Source organism: Sus scrofa, chromosome 11, assembly GCF_000003025.6.
Source record: "Sus scrofa isolate TJ Tabasco breed Duroc chromosome 11, Sscrofa11.1, whole genome shotgun sequence".
Lineage (NCBI taxonomy): Eukaryota > Metazoa > Chordata > Mammalia > Artiodactyla > Suidae > Sus > Sus scrofa.
Window position 1 is genome coordinate 17,567,539 of NC_010453.5, and position 24,031 is coordinate 17,591,569.

Sequence of the window (24,031 nt, forward strand, 5' to 3'; positions counted from 1 at the left end):
TACACGGCTTGGCAGAAAAAAGCACAGGTTGGTAGAACCAGCACAACTATATTTGTCAAGACTCTTTATTGCAAGTGTAAAAATCCCATTAAAGGGAGTTCCTGTTGTGGCACAGCAGAAACGAATCCAACTAGTATCCATGAGGATGCAGGTTTGATCCCTGGCCTCGCTCAGTGTGTCAGGGATCCAGCATTGCCATGAGCAGTGGTGTAGGCTGGCAGCTGTAGCTCTGATTAGACACCTAGCCTGGAAACTTCCACATGCTGCAGGTATGGCCCTTTAAAAAAAAAGAAAAACGCAAAAAAAAAAAAAAAAATCCCATTATACCAGCTCTTTAAAAAGAAGAGCATCACAGTTCCCACTGTGGCTCAGCAGGTTAAGAACCTGACACAGAGTCAGTAAGGACGTAGGTTTGATCCCTGGACTCACTCAGTGGGTTAAGGATCTGGCGTTGCCACAAACTGTGGTACAGGTCGCTGATGTGGCTAGGATCCCAGGTTGCTGTGGCTGTGGATCCAATTTGATCCCTAGCCTGAGAACGTCCATATACCACAGGTGCAGACCTAAAATGAAAAAATAAATGGAGAGTGTATTGGAATCCAATAATTAGAAAGTCCAGGGTTATAATACTGAGGTACAAATATTATCACTAGGAATCTGCCTCTATTCCTCCATCCCTTAGCCCTGCTTCCTGTGTGTTGTCTCCTTTCTCAGTCTGTCTCACCCGAGAAGAGTAGCAAAGGTTAGCTTTAGATTTATACTGTCCTTACAGCTAATGAGCCCACAAAAAGAAAAAAAGAAAAAGAAAGACTGTACCTCTTTCTACACAGCTGCAGCAAGAGCTCCAGGGCAGATTCAGACAGGTGGGCTGAGTAGTGCTACTCCTTAGCCATCACTATAGTCAGGTGAATGGAGTTCCTTGATGACCTAGGCCCAGGTTGGGTGCCCACCTCTGGGTTCAGAGGTTGGAGTCAGCCCCATCAGAACCTCAAGGCCTGAGAATTGTGAAGGAATGGTACCCACAGAGATGTCAAGCAAACAAAAAGCTTGCCAACCACAGTGACCACATTCCATGGTTTACTACTCTGGCACTAAAGATGCAGCCTTAGGCCTAGGAAATGTACCAAGTGCCATGTGTCAATTACATGGACAGTGCTATTAACCTGAGATTATAAAATGATCAGTCTTGAATCATAGCCAGAAGGAAAGTTTAGGGAAGGCCTGCAGGGGCCTCTCTGGCTCTGAATTTAGAAGAGATAGGTCTGGGATGGGATGCATTTGAGTGCTAGAGTCTTGCATATGTGTCAGCATATGCATATGTGGCATTCAGCACTGGTGTATCAGCGCAGCTCCACTACAGCTTCCTGACTCTGGATGCAAAGCTGTGAAATTCAGTAAAACAAACTAACACCTTGGAAGCATTCGGTCTTTTTTTTTTTTTTTTTTTTAATAAATGTTATTGAAGTGTAAGTGACTTACATAATGTGTTGGTTTCAGGTGTACAGCAAAGTGAATCGACCACACATAAACATATATATCCATTATTTTTCAGATTCTTTCCCCATATAGGCTATCACAGAATACTGAATAGATTTCCCTGAGCTATATAGTAGGTTCTTGATGTACATGTGAAAACATGAAGATGAAACACACCTGGATATATTTTTGGTAACGTTATGTCATACAAAGGACCAAGATTTATGCAGGCTATAAGTATTAAAGTGGATAGTCTTAACTTTTCACATAGACCTCTCTGGATCTTATATTGTTTTCTTATTATATTACCAGCCATCCAAGGCAAAAAAAAAAAAAATGTTCATGTCAACAAGTATTTTTCTTTGAAAACACAATTCAGGAAATAACTGTATTTATAGCTGTGGTATATAACTCAGTATTGAGTGTAAACCCCTGTCATTAACAAGGCATCTTTTGAAACAAACATTCTAGAAAATCAGAATATCTCCAACCAGGTTCTCTACCACTGAGCCCTAGCACATACAATACTTGTGCAGTGCCCCCATAGCTAGGATTTTAATGCTCACACAAGGGAAAACATACTGCTATTAATGAACCAACAGTATAACACTAACACCAATTTAAATAGCTCAACCCTTACTCCTCTGGCAAGAGCAGACTATGATAAGGGAAAGGGATCACACTTTGAGCTTAAGCTGTTTCCATGGCTAGAAATCAGACTCTGAGGATCTTGTTTGAAGAATGAGTGGAGCAACTCAGCTAGAAGGCATTGGTTTGAGGGACTGGTGTCAGCCTAGCAAAAAAAAAAAAAAAAAAGTTAGGAGGGGGAAACACAAATAAAATCTCTAAAAGGATTTATATTAAAAGTGATGGGCTAGATTCACACTGCTCCATCCCAACATCCTGCCAAAATAGCAATACAGAGGCATAAGCCCATAAGGATAAATGTGAAGATGGGAGAGAGAGGTGATGTTACTTGGTACACCTGCATTCTATAAATTGGATTGAGGAAGAGAAAATGGCTGTCAAGAGAAATTGCGAAAAATGAATAATGTATAATTCATAACCTGGTCAAATCTGCTCACAGAGACAGCTCCAAAAACAGTACAAACACAATGAATAAATACATTCAACATCAATAAAGCCAAGCTAAAGCTGAAAAGGAACTTGAAAAATCAAAAATCCTGTCGTTTGGAGTAAATTTTCTCCAGTTGACTGAAATTCAGCCTTGGGCACAGCTCACGGAGAGAACAGAGGGCTAAAGAGATGACCACAGACTCATACTGGCTACTTGAAGCTTGCAATGAAAAACCTTAGACAAGAAAAACCATCCTAAGTTTATTATATTTCACTTGCAGTTCATTTTGGTGAGATTTTCTTTCCTTTAACTTGACCACACAAATAACATGTGGTTTTGTTTATCATGTTGTGAAAGGAAAGAAAACTGGAGCAGAGGTGCAAAGCAGAGAGGGCAGTAGTGTGAGATAGTGTTGCCCTATATCAACATGAAATCAAGTCCCCAAGAATACACGCAGATCATAAAAGACACAGTCCCCATAAGAGGAACACTTTCCTCTTAATACTAAATGGTCTTTTCCACATTGTCTGCAATAAGCAAGTATCACTTTTATAATCACTTTCATTTGAATTTTTAACGTACTGAACAGGGCCTTCCTTCTTTGCTTTTTTAACTTCTCAACTCTGTATGCACGCAACATTGCTTAAAAAAAAAATCTCTCAATTGAGAATACGGCCCTGCTGACACTTTGATTTTAGACCGTTATTCTCCAAAACTGTGAGAGAATAGATTTCTGTTGTTTTAAAACACCCAGTTTGTGACAGTTTGTTGCATTTCTTATGGGCTATACTTTCTGTGACTTATTTTAGCTTTGTTTTAAACCAATCTTAAAGACTAAAGTCTTTTTTTTTTTTACATTTGTTAAAGTATAGTTGATTTACAGTGTTGTGCCAAGAATTCTGCTATACAGCATAGTGACCCAGTTATACATATATACACATTCCTTTTCTCATACCATCTTCCATCATGTTCTATCCCAAGAGATTGAACATAGTTCCCTGTTCTGTACAGCGGGACCTCATTGCTTATCCATTCTAAATGTTATAGTTTGCATCTACTAACACCAAACTCCCAGTCCATCTCACTCCCACCCCCCCATACCCCCGCACCCTTGGCAACCACAAGTCTGTTCTCTATGTCTGTGAGACCATTTCTGTTTTGTGTATGTGGAATCTAAAACACAGCACAAATGAACCTATGTACAAAATAGAAAAAGACTAAAGTTTTTCAGTGCGCCCAGGAAGATGCTGCTTTTAAAAAATCAAGGTACTTAAGCATATTAAAAAGTAAAGAGGAGTTCCTGTTGTGGCTCAGTGGTTAACAAATCCGACTAGGAACCATGAGGTTGCGGGTTCAATCCCTGGCCTCGCTCAGTGGGTTAGGGATCTGGCATTGCCGTGAGCTGTGGTGTGGGTCACAGACGTGGCTCAGATCCCGTGGTGCTGTGGCTCTGGCATAGGCCGGCGGCTGCAGCTCCAATTCGACCCCTAGGCTGGGAACCTCCATATGCCGCAGGAGCAGCCCCAGAAATGGCAAAAAGACAAAAAAAAAAAAAAAAGTAATGAAATGACCCAAAAAATTTCTTCATTGTTCCAAACATGCAGGTCAGTGAATCCTTGGATGACAATACCAGCACTGGAGAGACTTCAAATGGCTGCGACCCTGTTTGGAGCTATCACTGGGATGTCATCTCCCAAGTTTCCACAACAGCAGAAACCAGTAATAGTGGTCCCAGGTTCAGCTAACTGACAGCACACCGATCACTGACAGCAGACTTAGGCTTCCTATGCAGAAACTCCTGCAATGCTTGACATTTAACCGTTTAAAGAGAGAACATGAGAGAAGCAAGAGGTAAAAGTAATAGTAAGAAAAAAAGTCCACCATGCTGGCTGTCATGGTATTTTCTTTGAAATAATAATACTTTGCTCTTGAGAGATTTTCATTCCAAAAATAAAGAATGCAAATAAGAACACACAATCCAGAAGGAGGGAAATATTCAGAGACTGAAAAATAAACATACGTTGACCTTTATTCTGTTAGGCATATTATCAATAGGACTCCTAAGACAAGACCTATGTCTTTCTCATTAGCCTCTTTGTTGTTCTCAGAGTCAGAAAGAGTTCCACCCACCCCCTCCCACCCCCTAAGGCTTTTCTACATTGCAAACTAAGGGAGTGCTGCTTCCAAGGAACATGTAGGTGAAATTAAAGATTCTGTTAATGCTTACTCTCCTTTTGAACAACAAAAGAATGTGCCCCTTCACTTGAATTTTTTGTTTCCCATTACCATTTGTACATATTCATTACTTTTCCAGGTTATCAACTCTTTGAGTGTGCAGAGTTATATTATACGAGCGAATATATGCCCACCCTTTTAATATGGCTTGGATGTACTTAGTGGTCAATTTCTGAGTTCACAAGTTTTGTGTAAATGACAGTCATGTTCAGGGTCACAGATGAGTGCTGTAAGGTTAAAACATGTTAGATCTGGCAGATGTGGGCATTAAGAAGACGGCAATAATTAGTACCATGCTCACTGCTTGGAAATGTTCCTAGCATATTTTCCTTCCAGTGAGTTACGTTGCAACATGCACTGAATTTTGACAGCAGGCTATCTCAATCCTATGTAGCAAAACCATTTTTTTTCATAAGACATTTTTTTTCTTTTTACAGCCACACCTGCAGCACATGGAAGTTCCCAAGCTAACGGTCAAAGCAGAGCTGCAGCTGAGGCCTATGCCACAGCCACAGCAATGCCAGATCCAAGCCGCATCTGCGACCTGTGCCACAGTTTGTGGCAACGCCAGATCCTTAACCCACAGAACAAGGCCAGGGATTGAACCTGCGTCCTCACAGAGACTATGTAAGGTCCATAACCCACTGAGACACAATGGGAACTCCTAAGAGATTCTTTAATTTCTTGGGAAATGTCTCTGGAAATGGACTTGAAAGACCTTTTTCTGAACTTGAATAAATCCCATTCTTGGAGGGTAGCTCCATGCTATACATTCAAACAGCAGATCCTTAGATGACACTCCTGAAGGGCAGAGGCAATACACAGAAACCCTGAGAACAAGAGCAAGAGAGGGACCTGCCAGTCCCAACAAGTGTGTCTTAAAGCCAATGCGCTCTAGACTCCTCCCCCAAACTAATTCTGGTTCTACATGTGTTTCTATTGAAGAGGCTGCAAAACCTCGTAGTTGCAAGCGATCAGAAGGGTGATACCCCTAAAAGGGCAATGAACAAGAGTGGTAGGATATATTTAAACAAAAGGGCTTGAGGAATATGCTCCTTACGTCAGGGGAAGACCTCCCAAAAGTCGTGTGTGGTCTGCACCATGTTTTCCCAATTTATTAGTGCTGCTCAAATATAACAGTAGAATCATCTCAATGTGTGTGCTGGAAATTCCAGCCCCCTTTCCAAAAACACTCTCTTGTCATCACCTCAGACACTGCCATTGTAATAAATGTCATATTCCAGACAATAAAATGGCAAAAGAAGAGAAAGAAGAAAAATTACTGCTCAGAAACCTAACCACTACCAAACCCAACACCTCCAAATTAGGGCTCTTGAGGGCTCTTGCAAAGTTACCAGCTCCCTCTGAGGTGAATCACAGCTTATCCTGCATGATGGGGTAAGGACATGTTTCAAATGTCACGTCATAGTACACATTAGTTGTCTACATTTCTTCACCCCCCACTCCCTCCCCAACTCATTCCAATTTGGCTTTATCACTTCACCAAAACAGCTTTTACAAAGGCCACTAGGATCTGTGTGTCCAGACTTGATCTTACTAGATTTCTCTGCAGCAGCTGACCCAAGTGACCCCTTCTCCCTTTGGTTACATTGACATCACTCTCCAGGTTTTCCTCCCAGCTCTTTGCCGCTCCTCCTCACTCTCCCCTAATAGCTCTTTCCTCTTTGCCTGGCCTTTAAAAGTTGAAGTTCTTCAGAGTTCCCAGGTGTCCTAGCACTTAAGGATTCAGTGTATCACTGCAGTCACTCAGGTTTGATCCCTGGCCCAGGAACATCCGCATGCCTCGGACATGGCCAAAAAAAAAAAAAAAAAAAAAAAGTTGAAGTTACTCAATATTTGGGCCTAAAAGGTCATTTTCCTTCTCACTTCATATTCCTCCCTTAGGTTAATTATGGCCACCACTCCGCACAATTTCAAGAGACACTACGCACACCACAGTCTATGTAACTAGCACCCCCTTGAGTTGTACAGTACATGGCTTGTGCGGTCCCAAGGGCAGTTCTATCCATTCCTGTGGCTTTAATTATCATATATACATAACAGACTGCAAAATATTTATCTTATACCCAGACAACACTGAAACTCAGACCCACACATACGACTAACTACTTGAGACCCATTTGTTCATCTCAAAGACTCTTCAAATAGCATGTCCAAAAAGGAACCCATGCTCTTCCTGGACAAATCTCATCCTCCCTCAGTGTTCTCTGTCTTGGTGAATGGCAGCAACCTCCATCCAGTAGCCCAGCCTGGAGGGCATCCTTGTCACTTCCTTCTCTGGCACCATCAACAAGTGATCTGTTTGCACGTGTATTTGTGATCTGTCTCCCTCCACTACAATGTAAGCCCACTGAGAACTGGAATCTCTCTCATTTACCATCATGCCTCCAGAGATAGAGGTATGTCTGGAATATAATATTTGTCTAGTGAAATAATAAAGTCCTATTGATTTTACCTGCTATCTAGCTCTTAAGTCACCTCCATCACATCACCACCCAGTGCCTTGCCTAGGTTGCTCCTCAAGATTCCCCCTTTTATTTTTTCTTAGTATCTATCTTTCAGACCTCAACTCGTTATCACTCCCTCAAGGAACTTCCTCTGATGTCCCAAACTTGGGATGCTATCATAGCTTTTCTTACTTAATGTTTCTTCCTGTCTGTTCTCCACAACATTTTTATCTTTTGTACAATCTCTAAGTCATTTTCCAGTCCCTCAAAATTGTTCCTTAATTCACCCTCCCAAAAAAAGTGCCAAATCCCAAGTATTGAGCTAGATGCTGAGAATTCTGAGATTAAAAGTCTGAATAAGTAATTAAGAGACGGATAGGATATAAGGACAGGCAAAAAAAAAAGAAAAGAAAAAAAAAAAAACCCATGTACTATCGGTATGTAAGATCTGCAGTTACAGTGCTATACATACATAGGACAGAAGAAAAGGTGATTAACCCCATCCAGGTGGGGGTGGCCAGAGAAGTCTCACTAACTGGGTTTTGCAAGGAAGATTGTTCATTTTCACTTCCTCAAAGACTATTCCTATATTCAGAGCATCTGTGCAAACTGTTTAAGTTTTCAATATTTTCTTTCAACCCAGCTCTCAAGATCAGCTCCAGATAGTTTAAGTCTGAAGACCCTGCCATCCACCTCTAAGGCCTTCTCTTTCTGTGGATTCACAACACCCTTAAACATCTTCATTCTTCTTAATTTGTGTTCACTCTCCCTACCCCAACAAGTTTTTTGCCCATTCTTCACCCTTATCTTTCTTCAAAAAGCAATCTATTGCACTCACTCTCACTAATGTGTTATATCTTCTTAGAGTAGGTAAATTTCACAAGGGGCTCTTAAGAGAAATTGCTACCCTAAGAAATGAGTCTCCATATAAGAATGGAGAGTCTGCTCCAAATCCTTTTTCTTTTTTTTTTTTTTTTTTGGTCTTTTTGCCTTTTCTAAGGCCGCTCCCGGGGCATATGGAGGTTCCCCAGCTAGGAGTCTAATTGGAGCTGCTGCTGCTGGCCTACGCCAGAGTCATAGCAATGCGGGATCCGAGCTGCATCTGCGACCTACACAACAGTTTACAGCAATGCCGGATCCCTAACCCACTGAGCAAGACCACGGATCGAACCTGCAACCTCATGGTTCCTAGTCAGATTCGTTAACAACTGTGCCACAATGGGAACTCCTATTCCAAATCCTTTAATTCACAGCAACAAACAAGACTTCTTTTTCTGCCTAGAAGTAAGGCCAACACTGCCATCACAAACATGACTTTCCAAGTTTGCTAATTCTGTGTGCTTCTTGGGTTCTTTCTTTCTGCAAATATGAAAATAACTTGAAATGATCATTATGACTTTTGCAAAAGAATATGAAATATTACGGATATTAATATTATGAAATATATCCCAAAAAATCTGACAATACTCAGATCACCTGTGACATTTACCTGGATTGCCCTTCCCCTCTCTTCGTGCTTGGCCAGCGCCTATTCTACATTCAGCCACAGTTAAACCCTTTCTCTTCTTCTGACTCTCACTCCATGGCAACCTGTGCCTCCTCTTCCAGAATACTTACACCCATGTACTGACTAACTTATTTAATCTTCACATGAGGTGGAAGATGGGTGTGCCTTCTTCTATCTGTATCCCCCAGGGCTTACCACAGTACCTGGTACACAAAAGGTCCTCAAAGGCAGTATTTATTGAACTGAATTGCTCTACTTGTTCCCTCTATTGCTACAACCATCACTCTATATTGTAATTTATTTGTTTTCATGTCACTCTATTTCACGGTATGTCCCTTCAAAGAAATCATAAAGTATTCATTTTTTTAATTCCTGGAAACTAGCATACTGCCAGGGCCCTCAATAAATGTGGAAAGAAGGAAAGAAGGGAGGGAGAGAGAAAGGGAACTCTGTCTAGTTGACAATTCCACAATTCCAATAAAGCTTTTTTTTTTTTTTTCTTTTTTGGTCTTTTTGGGGCATATAGAATTTCCCAGGCTAGGAGTCGAATTGGAGCTGCAGGAACCAGCCACAGCCACAGCTACAGCAGCACAGGATCCAAGCCACGTCTGCAACCTGCCCCACAGCTCACTGCGACACCAGGTCCTTAATCCACTAAGCGAGCCAGGGATCAAACCCGCTTCCTCATGGACACTAGCTGGTTCATTAACTGCGGGGCCATGATGAAAACTCCCACAATAAAGTCTTAATAATAACAAACCTATATGACTATAGGGAATTACAATAAACATTGTAAAGGTGAGGAATCAAGCTCTCAGTTTCCGAAGACTCAAAGACTCAGAAAAAACACCCAATTTCTTGAAAGCATCTTTAGTTAGCTTGTTTGCCAAGACCTAGGCCATTCTGACTGTCCTCCTTGGAAAAATGGTAAGGAAAACCTAACGTTACTGAGCACCTACTATGTGCCAGGTGCTTTGCATATAGCATAGTTGGTTCAGCAACTGCCTAACTGAATTTTGAGCTGCTATTTGCATGTGACTCAGGGGATCCAAGATTTGTTAGTTCGGTCCCAGAACTGAACATAATATCTCTGTTGTTTCTGACCAGTACAAGAGTTTAGAATACCCTATTACTTCAGCCTAGGATTCCACTAGACTATTTCACAGCTAAAGCCTTCAGGTTGCCTAACACAGTGTTTGTGGTTAGTTAACTAACTCATCGCTAAGACCTTTCCAATTTAAACACCTTCAAGACAGTTTTCCATGGCTTGAATCGGGTCAACTGATTTCAAAATCTACATTGGATACTTACACTTTTTGCCTCACATTGATTTCCCCATCTCTCAAGCCTGCTGAGAATGATTAATTCTTGATTCTATCATCAAACATAGAAGAGTGAAAAAATAAAAAAGGAGTTCCCGTAGTGGCGCAGTGGTTAACGAATCCGACTAGGAACCATGAGGTTGAGGGTTCGATCCCTGCCCTTGCTCAGTGGGTTAAGGACCCGGCGTTGCCGTGAGCTGTGGTGAAGGTCGCAGACGCGGCTCGGATCCCGCATTGCTGTGGCCGTGGTGTAGGCCGGCGGCTACAGCTCCGATTCGACCCCTAACCTGGGAACCTCCATATGCCACGGGAGAGGCCCTAGAAAAGGCAAAAAGCCAAAAAATAAAAAATAAAAGAAAATAAAGGGTGGCAGCCTGAGACCACAAAGCAACCTCAGGCAAGTACCCTGACTTCTCTGAACAGAGCTGCAAAATTGAAGAACTCCAGAAACCTCATTCATATCATGATCTATGTGAAAGGCACCTTCCAAAGTTGTGAGTGGCCCAAGTTCAGGATCTGCCTTTGTTCCTCTGTAAAAATCAATGGGTTGGACCAAACCTTCATTCTAGCTTCGGCGTTACTCACACTTTTGATAAATACTTCTTATATGCTTTCCTCCTATTTAATGATAAAATTACTGACTAGAAGCAAAATACAGAAGAGCACATGTGTACTCCAGGTCTCAGTTTGCATTCTTGGGAGGTTGCGTTAAGTAGGTCAACAGTCATCCCTCACTTCCTTTGAGCACCATCAGCCTTCAAGAGCGTGGAAGAGAGCAAATTGCCACTTCCTTGTCACACTGAGCAAAGTCCTCATGAGCTACGATGTGTGTGACAAGGTGAAACATATATTCTGAAAATCCCTGAAAGAAAAAGGCTGACACTCAATCTTATCAACCAAGAGAATAAAATAACTGGTCTGAAAATCACTGATATTTGACATTGTGATCTATCATGTACCTTTTTCTCTTTTGGTTTTGTGAAGACCTACAGCAATGAAACATGATTGAATGTTCCTGAAAAGATAGGGAAATGCCATGCAACATAGTGCTGGTTGAAGATGAAACCAATAGTGCTATATTTCTCTAAGTTACTAATTATATTTCCTGAAAATATAGGTGGTAAATTAGTCAACAACTCAATGAAAGGAAGTAGGATAAATGTGTTGTTATATACAAAAGCCAAAAAGCCCTACCTGCAATGGGGAAAAGCTCAGTGAGTTCAAGAACTGGAGGAAACCACAGTGGTAGGGACACAGTGGTCAAGCAGAAGAGTGGTGGGAGATAAACCGAGAGGAACCAAATCATATGGATTTGTTGGCCATGTTAAGGATTTGGGGCTTTATCCCAAGGGTGATTGAATACCTTTGTCCAACAGTAGAGGAATGAGTTGGTAAATTAGGTGATAGCAATACCACAGAATACTACCCATTGCTGATTTCCAATTTATTGTATATTTTTTAAGTTTCACGTTAAAATTAATTTGAGGAAAATGTGTCATATTATCTTCTTTTTTACTAAAGCATATGACAATATTACAGGCTTTGGGAAATTCTACAGTAAAGGAGTGTGTTTACTTTTACAACTTTCCAAACTTATTTGATCTCAGATATGTTTTATTTTCACCAAGTGACATCAGCTAAAATCCCAAGAAACCAGCATTTATAAAGTATCTCTTGCTAAATATTGCTACACATCCATTTTAAATGATCATACATAAAAAGTCTGTAGAAAAATGAAGAACATCCCATGATTGAAACTATCTGAAAATAAGAATGCATGTGAAGGAAAGGTTGCTTAGGATGACAGATAAATCAGTGTTATTTCTCCATTAAGTATTTCTTTAATTTGGATATTAAATCATTTTTCAATTAAAAATTATAAAGTATTAAAAAGTTATATGAGACACATTTTTTAAATGTATTTGAAGTTTTGCCAAATCAATCAATTCACAGGCTGCTGCACAAATTTCACTTCATTAGTGTGTCTACAGACTATGCAAGCTACATTTTATGATGGAGAAAAAACCAGTCATCATAATAATTCTAATCCCCTTGCTTGCAAGTTGATCTAATTAACATCTTTAATTGGATGAATTAATTTAAACTAAAACATAACTTGATTCATGCCATGTTTAACTATAGACATCCTTCATAGGAATCATAAAATCCTCTCAACTTACCTTCCAATCCCATTACTACCCAGAAAGCCATTTCAAAGAGTACTTCATATACACAAATCAAAATCTTTTTATGACTCTGGTGTTGGGGACAGAAATTAAATCCTATATATTCATTCCTTCATTCATTCAATAAACATTTATTGAAAGCACTAGACTCTACCTGAGAATACAAAAGCTTAAAGACAAAAATCCTTATCTATAATGAATCCTCAGTAAGTGACACAGACATGCAAAAAGTATATAGATTTTATATTTGATTTTGCCTATCCTATAAAATGTATAGGATAAATACTCTAATTTTGGTATTTATTGGCATGCTAGTACAAAGAAAAGCCAGTTCTTCAAAGAATACAGAGTGGGTCAAAAAGAGATGCAAAGAGGATGATCTGTTTGACCCACATCTTCAAAAGTGGGCATGTGTTTGCCAGGCAGGTGAGGTTGGGAACATTCCAGTCAGAAGAGCGGGTGTACAAAGCATGGATGTGTGATTCAGCACAAGCACGAGGTAGGACATAAGGAGAGGGCACAGGGAAACCTGTCATGGACCCAACAAATAAGACATAGATTAACAAGTGACCATAGGTTTGGCTTTTGGATGGCAGCACCCACTACAAAGCAAGAGCAGGTTCAGCGAGCCAAGGAAGAGGGTTTACATTACAATAGATTGAAGAGTGAATAAAGGTCTCAGGAGGCACACCTGACCCAGTCATACATGGGATAACATTTAAGTGATATTCTTAACTTATGTAGTAAGTAAGTGCTTATAATAGGATTCTTAGAACATTAATGATAACAAAATGTGTTTTGTAACTCTGGACTTCTAAAGTGCAGCACTGACCGAACCTAACGTATAGATGATTCTTAAGATTTCAAGCAGTTCATCCTTTCCCTTCTTCAAAAACAAGAGCACTTTATGACAGGTTGTAGATAAATCGCAAATGAAAATGCTATACAAATCATAAAGGGTGATTTGTTAAATCCACTTCAAGTACAAAGACTCCTAAAGTACTTGGCAGAGAAACGTGTGACCTGAGATCTTTGATGAAGCAAAAAGGAGAGTGGTGCATATTCATAGTGATATCACACTTTGAGTGTTTTCAGCATTTCCCTAAGGGCTGCAGAACACTTTGTACGTAAGTTGCCTCTTATATGAGAAGAGCTATCTGTGCTCACATTCAAAGAAAGGCAAAGAGATGACATTATAAAACGGAAGAAATTCAAGGGGCCTTACGCATCACCTATCTAATCTCTTCATTCTATAGATGAAGAAACAGAATCGAAGAGGTTAAGTAGACTGCCGACAGCTGACACAATAAGTCAGAGCTGAAACCAAGACTGCAACTCAAGATGCCCCCTTCCAGTAGTCAGGTGCATTTGTTTTCACTGCACCCTCGTGGCCTGTCCCAAAGCCTGAAACTAAGCCAGAAACAACTAAGAAAGTTAAAAGTAGTCAACGCAATTTGTGCCATATTTTAGATTCTACATATAAGTGATATCATATGGTATTTGTCACTTTGTTGTACAGCAGAAATTGGCACAGCATTGTAGATCAACTATACTTTAGTAAAAAAAAAAAATTTTTTAATTTAAAAAAGGATCACAATGATCCCTTTATCCCGCAGCCTGTAACTGAGCATACGTTTTAGTGAGCATGGAAGAAGGGAGGGTCACTGTGAACTCCTGCCACATGCTAGACTCTTTGCTGGGTGTCATGCATACACTCACAATACATGATGCAAAGTTATTCTCTCATCATTTCATAGTCAGGGAGTAAATAAATATTTCCTAGGGGGCTCCTATGTGTCAAGGGCAGTTCTAGGCCCTAGAGGTCACATCACACTGAACAAAATAAAGTGCCTTCCTTCATACAATTATATTCTAGTTGAAAGAGAGAGATTAAAACCAGTCAGTGATGACTACCAGAGAATAGTAAGTGCTGGACAGAAAAATAAAATGAAATAATACAATAGAAGAGAGAAGGTGGGAGAGTGGGTACTGCCTCATCTCGGGCAGCCAGGGAAGGCTCTGTCCAGGTCTTTTCCTTCCTGGCTGATAAGAAGAACATGAAGTCAGCAATTAGGCATGAATGTTCACATGAGAAGACGTGAAGATGGCCTAGAACCTGATATTCAGGGATAAAACCAAGTCAAAACTCAGGGCAGGGCATGTGTGAGCCTGTGTGTGGAGGCACCCATCTGTCCAAAGAGCACCAACAGAAGCAGGAGAGAATGAGAGAGGACAGCTTCAAAAGACTTTCTGTAATGGTTTGCTGCTGTTTCCTGTGGCTTTTACCAGGCTGAGCAATTTAATATGCAATGGTTTTCACCTTGCAACCTTCAGTTCCCCAAGGCTCTAATAATATCCGATGACCCTCCTTGCCACATGACTCCTCCCATCTACTAACTGGATGGAACTATTTCATAACTGATGGGTTGAAGGAAAGGTGGTAGAGGACAACTATCAAGACCCCCGTGTTAATCACAGCACTTCCCAGACCAAGACCAATGGGACTGAGTAGTGGAAACGCTGGTCTGATGGGCATTCCAATCATCATAGGCAGACTGAAGCCAAAGTGGGGGCAACACCATCAGGACTTCTTAAGGGAAAACAGCAATGAGATGTTGGAATTAATCTGAGGCCTCCGACATTGACAGAGCTGGAAGCAACATGAAGCTCAGAAAGTCAATCTGCTTTGGGAATGTTAAAAGGAAACAGTTGTTTGGAAAGAATTTTTAAGTGTGAAAAAGGAAAACTATTTTGGGTGGAATTTGTGAGCAGTGAGCCTGACCACACACTGGGGGCTGAAAGAAGATGTGTCACTGAGGGCACCGTGGTTCAGCTCCCAGCAGTTTTCCTGCCCAGCACCCAACTGAGAAATCATGTGCTGTGATTAATGTCTGCGATGTGCCAAGTGACTCTACTAGGAGTGAATCAGACTCTCAGATCCAACCTTGGTCTTATTTCCATGCTTCCTTCTCCTCACCCAATACTCCCTGTGTCTCTGCATTTCATGGTCACTGTGTATACACTTTAAGAACCACACACCTTGCAGAGTTCCCTTCATAGCTCAGCAGTTAATGAACACAACCAGGATCCATGAGGACACAAGTTCAATCCCTGGCCCCGTTCAGTGGGTTAAGGATCTGGCATTGCCATGAGCTGCGATGTAGGTCGCAGACAAGGATCAGATCCCTCATTACTGTGGCTGTGACGTAGGCTGGCAGCTGTGGCTCTGATTCAACCCCTAGCCTGGGAACTTCCATATGCCGCAGGTGCAGCCCTAAAAAGCAAAAAAAAAAAAAAGAACTACCTTGGGATTAACTGTTTCACTTCCTCATTCTCCATTGTGTAAAAATAAGTTCACAAAGAAAGCTACACTCCAGTGAGAGGGTTCCAGTCGAATCTACTAGACCATACTTCCTGTGACACATCCGCAGACAAAGTCAAAGTCAACAGGCTAAAGAACTCCATGCCTGGAGCAAGTCAATCCATTCCATGCCTGGGCTGGTTGTGGTATGTTTTATGACATCTCTCCCTACTCTGAGCATCTGGATGGACACTGAAATCTTTTTTTATTTGCCTTCTTGGTGTGGTATTCAGGAACATTTTGGATCCCAGAGGTAAAATATTACGTACTGTTCTAATTTATTTTCCTGGATAACTTTTTCTACCACTGCATCAAGTACCAGTGAATCCTAAAAAGTGCCCTTCTCGTCATCAACAAGCACTGAAAACCATCCAGTCATTCCCCCAATTCCATCGTCATACTGTACCCATGGAGATGAGGTGACAATAGTATAGCATCCTATAACTGCATCACAAGAGGCAGAGTCCTAAGACTGGGGAAGCAAAACACATCCAGGAAACATCCAGCTGCACAGAGTTAAGGATGCCTTCCTAGTCTGGCCTCCATTTCTTATCCCTTGAATTGTTAATCCAGCAAGACAAAACTCTCCTTTGCTCCTCAGTGAAAGCTCCTAATAATGTATTCCACATGACTATTGCCCTTGGAACGGTTAATTTTCCACTTAGAGCTAAGGAAACTTTGCCTTCACAATATTCTAAATGTGAAAGTTCTTTGCCCTTTGAAGATATTAGAGACATAAATTTGGAAGTGATTTTTATGGGGTGATAATAAGAATAGATATCTCTTACTGATAATTCTTCACCAAGGTGAAGGAGAAAAACTTTAAAATATTTCCGGTTAGATTTACAATGTCTAGCACAAACTACCATGTATAAAATAAATAAGCTACAAGGATATATTGTAAAACACAGGGAATATAGCCAATATTTTATAATAACTTTAAATGGGGTATAATCTATAAAAATTGAATTGGGAGTTCCCGTCATGGCGCAGTGGTTAACGAATCCAACTAGGAACCATGAAGTTGCGGGTTCGGTCCCTGCCCTTGCTCAGTGGGTTAAGGATCTGGCGTTGCCCTGAGCTGTGATGTAGGTCACAGACATGGCTCAGTTCTGGCATTGCTGTGGCTGTGGCATAGGCCAGCGGCTACAGCTCCGATTCGACCCCTAGCCTGGGAACCTCCATATGCCACGGGGGCGGCCCAAAGAAATAGCAAAAAGACAAAAAAAAAAAATTGAATTGCTGTTTTGTGCACCTGAAACTAATATAATATTGTAAATCAACTATAATATACTTCAATACAAAAACAGATTTTAGTACATTCTTTAAGTATAAACATGATATTTCAGGTAATCATTAAAAATTATCTCAGTTCAACTTTTTCCACTGCAATAGAGAAACTTTTAAGATTGCAAGCTATACAGGTGATAAAATATGACAATATAATATATACATAAAATGTATATAAATATATAAACAAGATCTATAGATTAAAACTTTAAAGCTTAAAAGATCATATATTTTAAGGATTTTTAGCTCACCTTATCATCTAATTTTCTCATTTCAGATCTTTTGGATCAAAGATATGGAATGAAGAACCATGATCTTACATGACTATATATAATATCTTGTAACAAAGATGTAGTAAATTGCATATTTTGTTTTATTAAACATACTGATATACTGTGCAACTTCATGGATATTCAGCCCAATCCTCATTCTTCACAGATTCCATATTTGCAAATTCTACTTGCTAAAATTTATTCGTAAATCCAAGAGTAATACTCACAGCACTTTTGGTCATTTGAAGACATGAGGAGCAGTGAAAATTCTGAATTGCTTGGTGCACACATCCCTGGATGGGGTCAGCAAGGCAACACTCTGCCTTCTTGTTTTAACTCTTAAGGTATAACCTGTTTTAACTCTTCAGTGTTCTTTTCAAGGTCAACTAAATGCCACGTTTTCCACACCGTTATGCTTTTGCTTGGTAATTTCACTGTTTAAAATGGCCCCAAACATAGAGCTAAGGTGCTATCTAGTGTTTCTAAGTTCGAGAAGGCTGCAATGTTCCTCCCAGAGGATAAGCCTGTGTCAGATAAGTCATCCAGGCATCAGTCACAGTGCTGGTGGCTGTGAGTTCAACGTTAACGAATATATTAAATAAGGCATCTAAAGAGAAACACACCTAAAACAAGGTTTTGTATTGATCAATGACAAAAATGTTGTGACCACAGAAGGACCCAAACACCACACTTCCCCTAAAAGCAATGGTTCAGTATTCACTAGCTCAAGCCATCGAAGTGACTTTACAGAACTGAACTTCCGTGAATAATGAGAATCAACCATATTACATTTAAAATAAGCTTATGTGTTACCACAAATGCTTTCCAGGGTTTCTGTGCTTCCCATCTTGAAAGTGCAAAGACTGTGATTATGGAGTTCTTTCCTACCTATTAAAATGGGTTTCTTTATGCTCCTTATCAGATGGTGTTTCCCAAAGGCAAGGGGCCAGGAGAAAAATCCTGAGCAGCAACCCCGCGAGCCTGCACAGGGTTTCCTACAGAGGGAGGCCCTCTAGCCAGAGCTGTCATGAGGAACCATGGGCAGCTCCCAAAGGCTACATCCCACACGGAGACACTTCAGGACTAAGGTGTGCATTCCATGGCCAGGTTCTCACACCTGAATGGAGCAAGATGAAGAGGGAGAGTCAAGAGTAAACCAAGAAGGTCTGGGCAGCGGTTCAAAAGGAAGATAGGAAGGCAAGGTCTGGAGGGACGAATGTGTTAGGATCAGAAGTCTCTGGAGAAGTTAGAGGTGGGGGTGTGACCTCTGGCCTAGAGGAGGGGAGCTACTAAAGTGCTGACAGGGAGTGGACAATGCTGACGGCTACCGGAGTAACCTCCTCCGAGGGATGTTCTTTTCAGCCTCTTGGGTGTATGATGACAGGGTGATGATCAGGAAGAACAATACCGGTTGGCAGATCAGCTCTGCTAATTTTTATTGAAATGCTTACTTCCCATCAGATGCTTAAAGGAGAAACAAATGTCCTTTTGGGACCACAGTTTCCCCAGTCTCTAGCAGTACAGTAGTGTTTTGCAATATAACATGTTTTTTTACTTTCTTAAGCTGTAACAAAAAGGGATACAAAGATTTTTTAAACACCTGATTATCTCCAATTATTACATCAGTCTAGTCTCTTCTGTTAACTTTTATTATAAAACTTCTCAATCATATACAAGGTAGGAATCACCTCTACACCCATCACCTAACTTCAATCATTTCCAACATTTTAGCCCAGCTTTTTCAGCCTTTTATTTGACTAATAACACTTTCACATATGTTCTCATTCAAGTATTTATTGTGCAACTGTCATGTCAGGCACTTTTCAAGTTCTAGAGATATATGAGTGAAAAGAAACAAAAGGGCAAAAAATTCCTGATGCCGAGGCGCTTACATCCCAATAAGATGAACAGTAGTAGCTAATTTTACTGAGAGCCATCTGTTCTATCACAAGCTATCACTATTCTGGACACTTTTCAACTATTTCATTTAATCCACATAACAATCCATGAGACAGATGCTCTTATTATCCTCTTTTACTAATGAGGAACTTGTAACAAAGAGGTTAGGTAATTTGCCCAAATTCACACAACTATCAAATGCAGATGTGGTGCAGCTTGGCTCCAGGGTCTGTGCTCTTAACCATGATGCATACTGATTCTTTATGTCTCAGTAGGTCCTACCTCTTTCAAAAACCACTTCTCTGCAGAATCCTGGACTTCCTGACTTCTCTGATATGATGAGAATCACAAGAACAGGGTAGATGTTTGCTACATAATCTTTTTTCTCCATTCATACTGACCTCATAGAATCTTTATTTTAACAAAGCTGTGGTCATTTGACCTTGTTGGTCCTACTGTCTCTTAAAAACATGTCTTTTTGTAGATTCCAATTCAAATATAGCAAATTAAAATACTTTTTCTTAGCTATAAAAATTCTACATTTTCTACCCTAATATTAAGAACAAGTAGTATTTATTGAGACTTTGTTATCCGCCAGGCACTGGGCTAAGGACTTTAGGTGCCTTTATATAGGTCTTTATAGAACAACTCTATAAGATAAATATTATTGTTCCCATGCCACAGATGAAGAAATGGAGGCACAAACAGATTGTGTAACCTACTTCTCATGACTAGAAAGTGGCAGAACCAGAACTTTATTCTACTTTCTTAGATGCACTACCCCACCTCCACCTTAAAGGAATTCTCTATAACATTAAATCCGGAATACATTTGATGGTTTAGCAGAAATATTTCACGTGTATCATATACTAACAGTTTTCAGAACAAGTTTTCAGCTTTGTATTGTCCCATACTACATTTCAAATTGCATTAAAATTTTTAATTAGGAGTTCCCATCGTGGCGCATCAGAAATGAATCCGACTAGGAACCATGAGGTTGCCGGTTCAATCCTTGGCCTTGCTCAGTGGGTTAAGGATCCGGCGTTGCCGTGAGCTATGGTGTAGGTCACAGACGCAGCTCAGATCTGGCGTTGTTGTGACTGTGGTGTAGGCCAGCAGCAACAGCTCTGATTCAACCCAGGGAACCTCCATATGCCACGATGCAGCCCTAAAAGGACAAAAGACAAAAAAAAAAAAAAAAAATTTAACTAGTTCTCCAAAGGGTCCTGTGATATTCATATTCTGATTCATTATCTCATCTTATTTTATCCTTCAAGACAGGGTAAACCAACAGAAGTGGAGTTTTTATGACTAGGCGCAACTCCCCTATCAAAGGTATCTGACCAGATACCAAAGAGACCCAGAAACAGGATAAAAATCACATACTAAGGACAAAATCCAATAATGTAGACATTATTGCAAGCCCTAAATCACCAAATAAAAACTAGTAGAGTGCTTGCTGACATCGGTTTAATTAATTAATTTTAAATCACGTGCACATAAATAAGACTCTCCTTTTGAAAAGTAGTCTTGAAATCCAATAGCAAGCTACTTATGTTACTAGCAAGGTGGAGTTATTTAAAATGTTTCACTGGGTAATAGAAACCTCCCTAACCTCCATTCTAGGTTAAATGCAACTGCTGGATGTTTCCATACTTCTCTGAACAGCTAGCTTGTAGACCTTAGCATATTGTAATAATCTGCCTATATGCCTTCCCAAGAAAACTATAAGCTCCATGAAGGCAAATATTTCTGGATCCTGTTCACTACTGCATTCCTAGTGCTGAGCATAATGCCATGGTAATACAAGACAGATCAGATAAGTTTCACTGAAATGAGTGAATGAATGAATGAGTGAATGAATGAATAAAACAGGCGCTCTGGTACTAGAAAGGAAATGAAAGTGATCCAATGCATTCTGGCATCATCTTTTCTTAGGCCACAAGGAAATTTAAGTACACACTTACAAATACTCGTATGGCTTTCCACACCCACAAGGTCTCACTGATGTTTTCCTTTTCCTTTTTCCTTTCTTCTTTCTAGTTTTCGTCTTGAGTTCATCTGCTTTAGTTTTAATGTATCTGTATTCTTGCCTAAACCACCTTAACTCTTCTCTATAAAAAACAGAGCTAAATTAATAAATAAACTATAAATATTCCACATTAACTTATGATTTGCCTATGAAATTCTCTATGAATAAAGAAATATTCCAAATCCTTATTTCTGGCCAAAGATCTGTGCATTATTTTTACTTTCCCAGAAAACTGCCTTTAAGTTATTAAATTTTTCACATATGCTCAGATGATTTGCACACTGATTTGGGAATCGCATTGACCCTCAGTTAACCCTTTTCTACCTAAAATTAAATTTCGCAGCTACCCCAAAACAAGAAATCCAATGCCCCAAAGGGCTTTGCAATTAAAATCATAACACAATAGCTGAATATCTACAGAACTAGATATTTTCTCTTATTTTCTGGAATTTTTCTGTATAAATAAAATGAAAAATAGAGGGAAGGAAGAGAGAAGGCAGTAGAAAGCCATCAGCATCACACCTTCCTGATATTCTTGACATATCCCCAGCATCTTCTTTTCATTCATTTCAAAGTAGCCACAAGACTCTGAAGCACAGTTCAGCAATGGTATTAGCAAGGACTCTAGGCTGCAGTCAGACCTCCCTAGTCAGTGATTCTGCCTGGTCTAGATTCAAGAAGAAACCCACCCATGGCCAGGAAGTGAAAACTCACCTGACTCAGGTGCTATAACCCCAGCCACTGCCAGCTGAAACTAGTTCAGCTGAAACTAGATCATGAATCTACAATAGTTCTCATCCCTGCTATTTTCCAGGGTGCCAGTGTTAGGCTCATCAATAGGGACCCAGATCTGAACACAAAGCTGTGAAGGAGGTCATTTGATTTTGAGGATATCACATAATAAAAGGGTGATGTGCTCAGAATCTTAGACATGGGTGCTAATCCCAGTTCGACCACTAACTTGTTGTGTGACAAAAGGTGAGTTCCTTTACCTATCAGCACTCTGGTTTCCTCCCCTGTAGGAAAAGGATACCTACCCTGCCACCTTTACCCATATATTGTGACAACAAATCAGCAAATGACTTACCGTTTTGAAAAGTTAAAGCACCTTGCAAATGAACACATTAGAATGTACTCTCCACATCCCCTCTCTTCATCTCATTTGGGGTTTCTCTGGCTGATCCTCTCCCTGCCCCCAAGAAGCCCTCTTGGACAATGAACAACAAACATCCTTCAGCATCACTTCTGTAACCTCCCGGGTGTAACTGAGAAGGGGAAAAGTCCCCTACAATGTTAATGGTCTAGTCCTCCTCCTTTTCTTCCCTTTCAGCAAAGACAAAAATAGTAAAACTATTACTATTGAGCATTATATAAGCATTTGACTTGCAATGTTTCATCTGATCGTCACAAAACCCTTTAGTAAGAGTAGCCCCATTTTAAGTATTAGTATCTTTTTACCAATACTAATTATTTTACCGATTACACATCATTTATCAGTAACTATCATTAGCCCCATTTTGCTGATGAGACTGAAAATGAATTTAAATAACTGGCCCCACTAAAATATCCCAGGGACTTCCAAATTCCAGTGTCGAGGAGAAAGAATTCCCTCCAGGTCAGAATTTCAGGTGTTGCAGCAAGCCGGTCAGAAGGATAATTTTTGTGTGTAGGGTTGGGACACTCACTTTGCTGCATTATCCTTTAAGCCTCCCTTTAAGGAGCACCTATGAAAATAAGTCAGTTTCAAAGTTCTCCACCCAAATCGCTCTCAGATTAGAGAGCTTCAGATTTCAAAACAAGAGTATCCAAGTGCAATTTAAAAAGAGGAGAGGCACAGGAGAAAGAAGCACGTCCCAGTGCACAAACAAGCTTTCCCTCCGCCACCAGGCGTATTTACAAGTGACCACGAAAATTGTGATTTAACGGTCCAGCATGTGGTATAAAATGTCAGCAACTTTCACAGTTTTGAAAACTGTGCAAAAAGAGAGGCAGAGGGAGAAGTCTGCTCTTTACACCCACACAGTACTGTACACTTGATTTGAGCGCCCCGAAAATTCCCCTAAGCATTTTTATCGTTATGTATCACTTGTATCACTCCACAGTTTAGTCAGCCAAACCATATCCTTTTCCAGCTTTAGATAAATTGCCTTTTGACAAACTGCACAAAGACAAAATATCACGAAGTCCCCGAGTTGTATTCTTTACCCTGTTTTTCTACCGAGATGAGTAAGATTTTCCTATTTAAAGTACATAAGCACCAGATGTATATAACATGCGAGTATCATCATTAGCATGTTTACTCACTCTTTCTTGCCATGTATCCGCGTTTTATCATTACCTCTGCCCAGATTACAGTACTTGCAAAATGTAATAAAGAAAATTACTGTGACAGGACATATTGGTTTAAAAAAGAGGTGGTCATTTGATCTTTCTAACTCATTATGATGGATAAAGCTTTAGCTGTATTTGGGAGGGAAAAAAAATCATCATCCGAAAGTGCAAGATGCTTTGTAACTTTCACCAAACTTATAAATCTTTTAATATACTGTAAAGAAGACAAACTTTATAAACCACTACAAAATGTTTCAGTATAATACTTTTTAGCCGAAATCCAAAAGGTCAACTCACCTTTCTGTGCTGGAACAAGGTTAGGTTTGTTTTGAAGAGAATGCAGTAACTAATGCACTATTCATCCAACTAATACTAAACATAGTCAATGGCTAGCCAAGAATATACTTAGGATTAAGGTTAGATGAAGGAAAATATGGTGATGCTAAACCCTTTAAGGTTGTTAACACATCAAAAAGGCCTTTGTCATATAAATAAGTAGTTATAGCATTTTGCCAGGGTAATGAAACTGTTGTGATAGGAAACACACACACTTACACACACATGGAAAGACTAG

General features: G+C 40.1%; 1 long non-coding RNA gene across 1 annotated transcript in view; it reads right to left on the reverse strand.

The window, feature by feature from the left end:
- Positions 499–24,031, reverse strand: part of LOC102166061 — an 85,475-nt gene continuing 61,942 nt past the window's right edge. The window contains exon 5 of the long non-coding RNA XR_002336665.1: positions 499–2,269. This is a non-coding gene — a long non-coding RNA (uncharacterized LOC102166061). The remainder of the gene's footprint in view (positions 2,270–24,031) is intronic.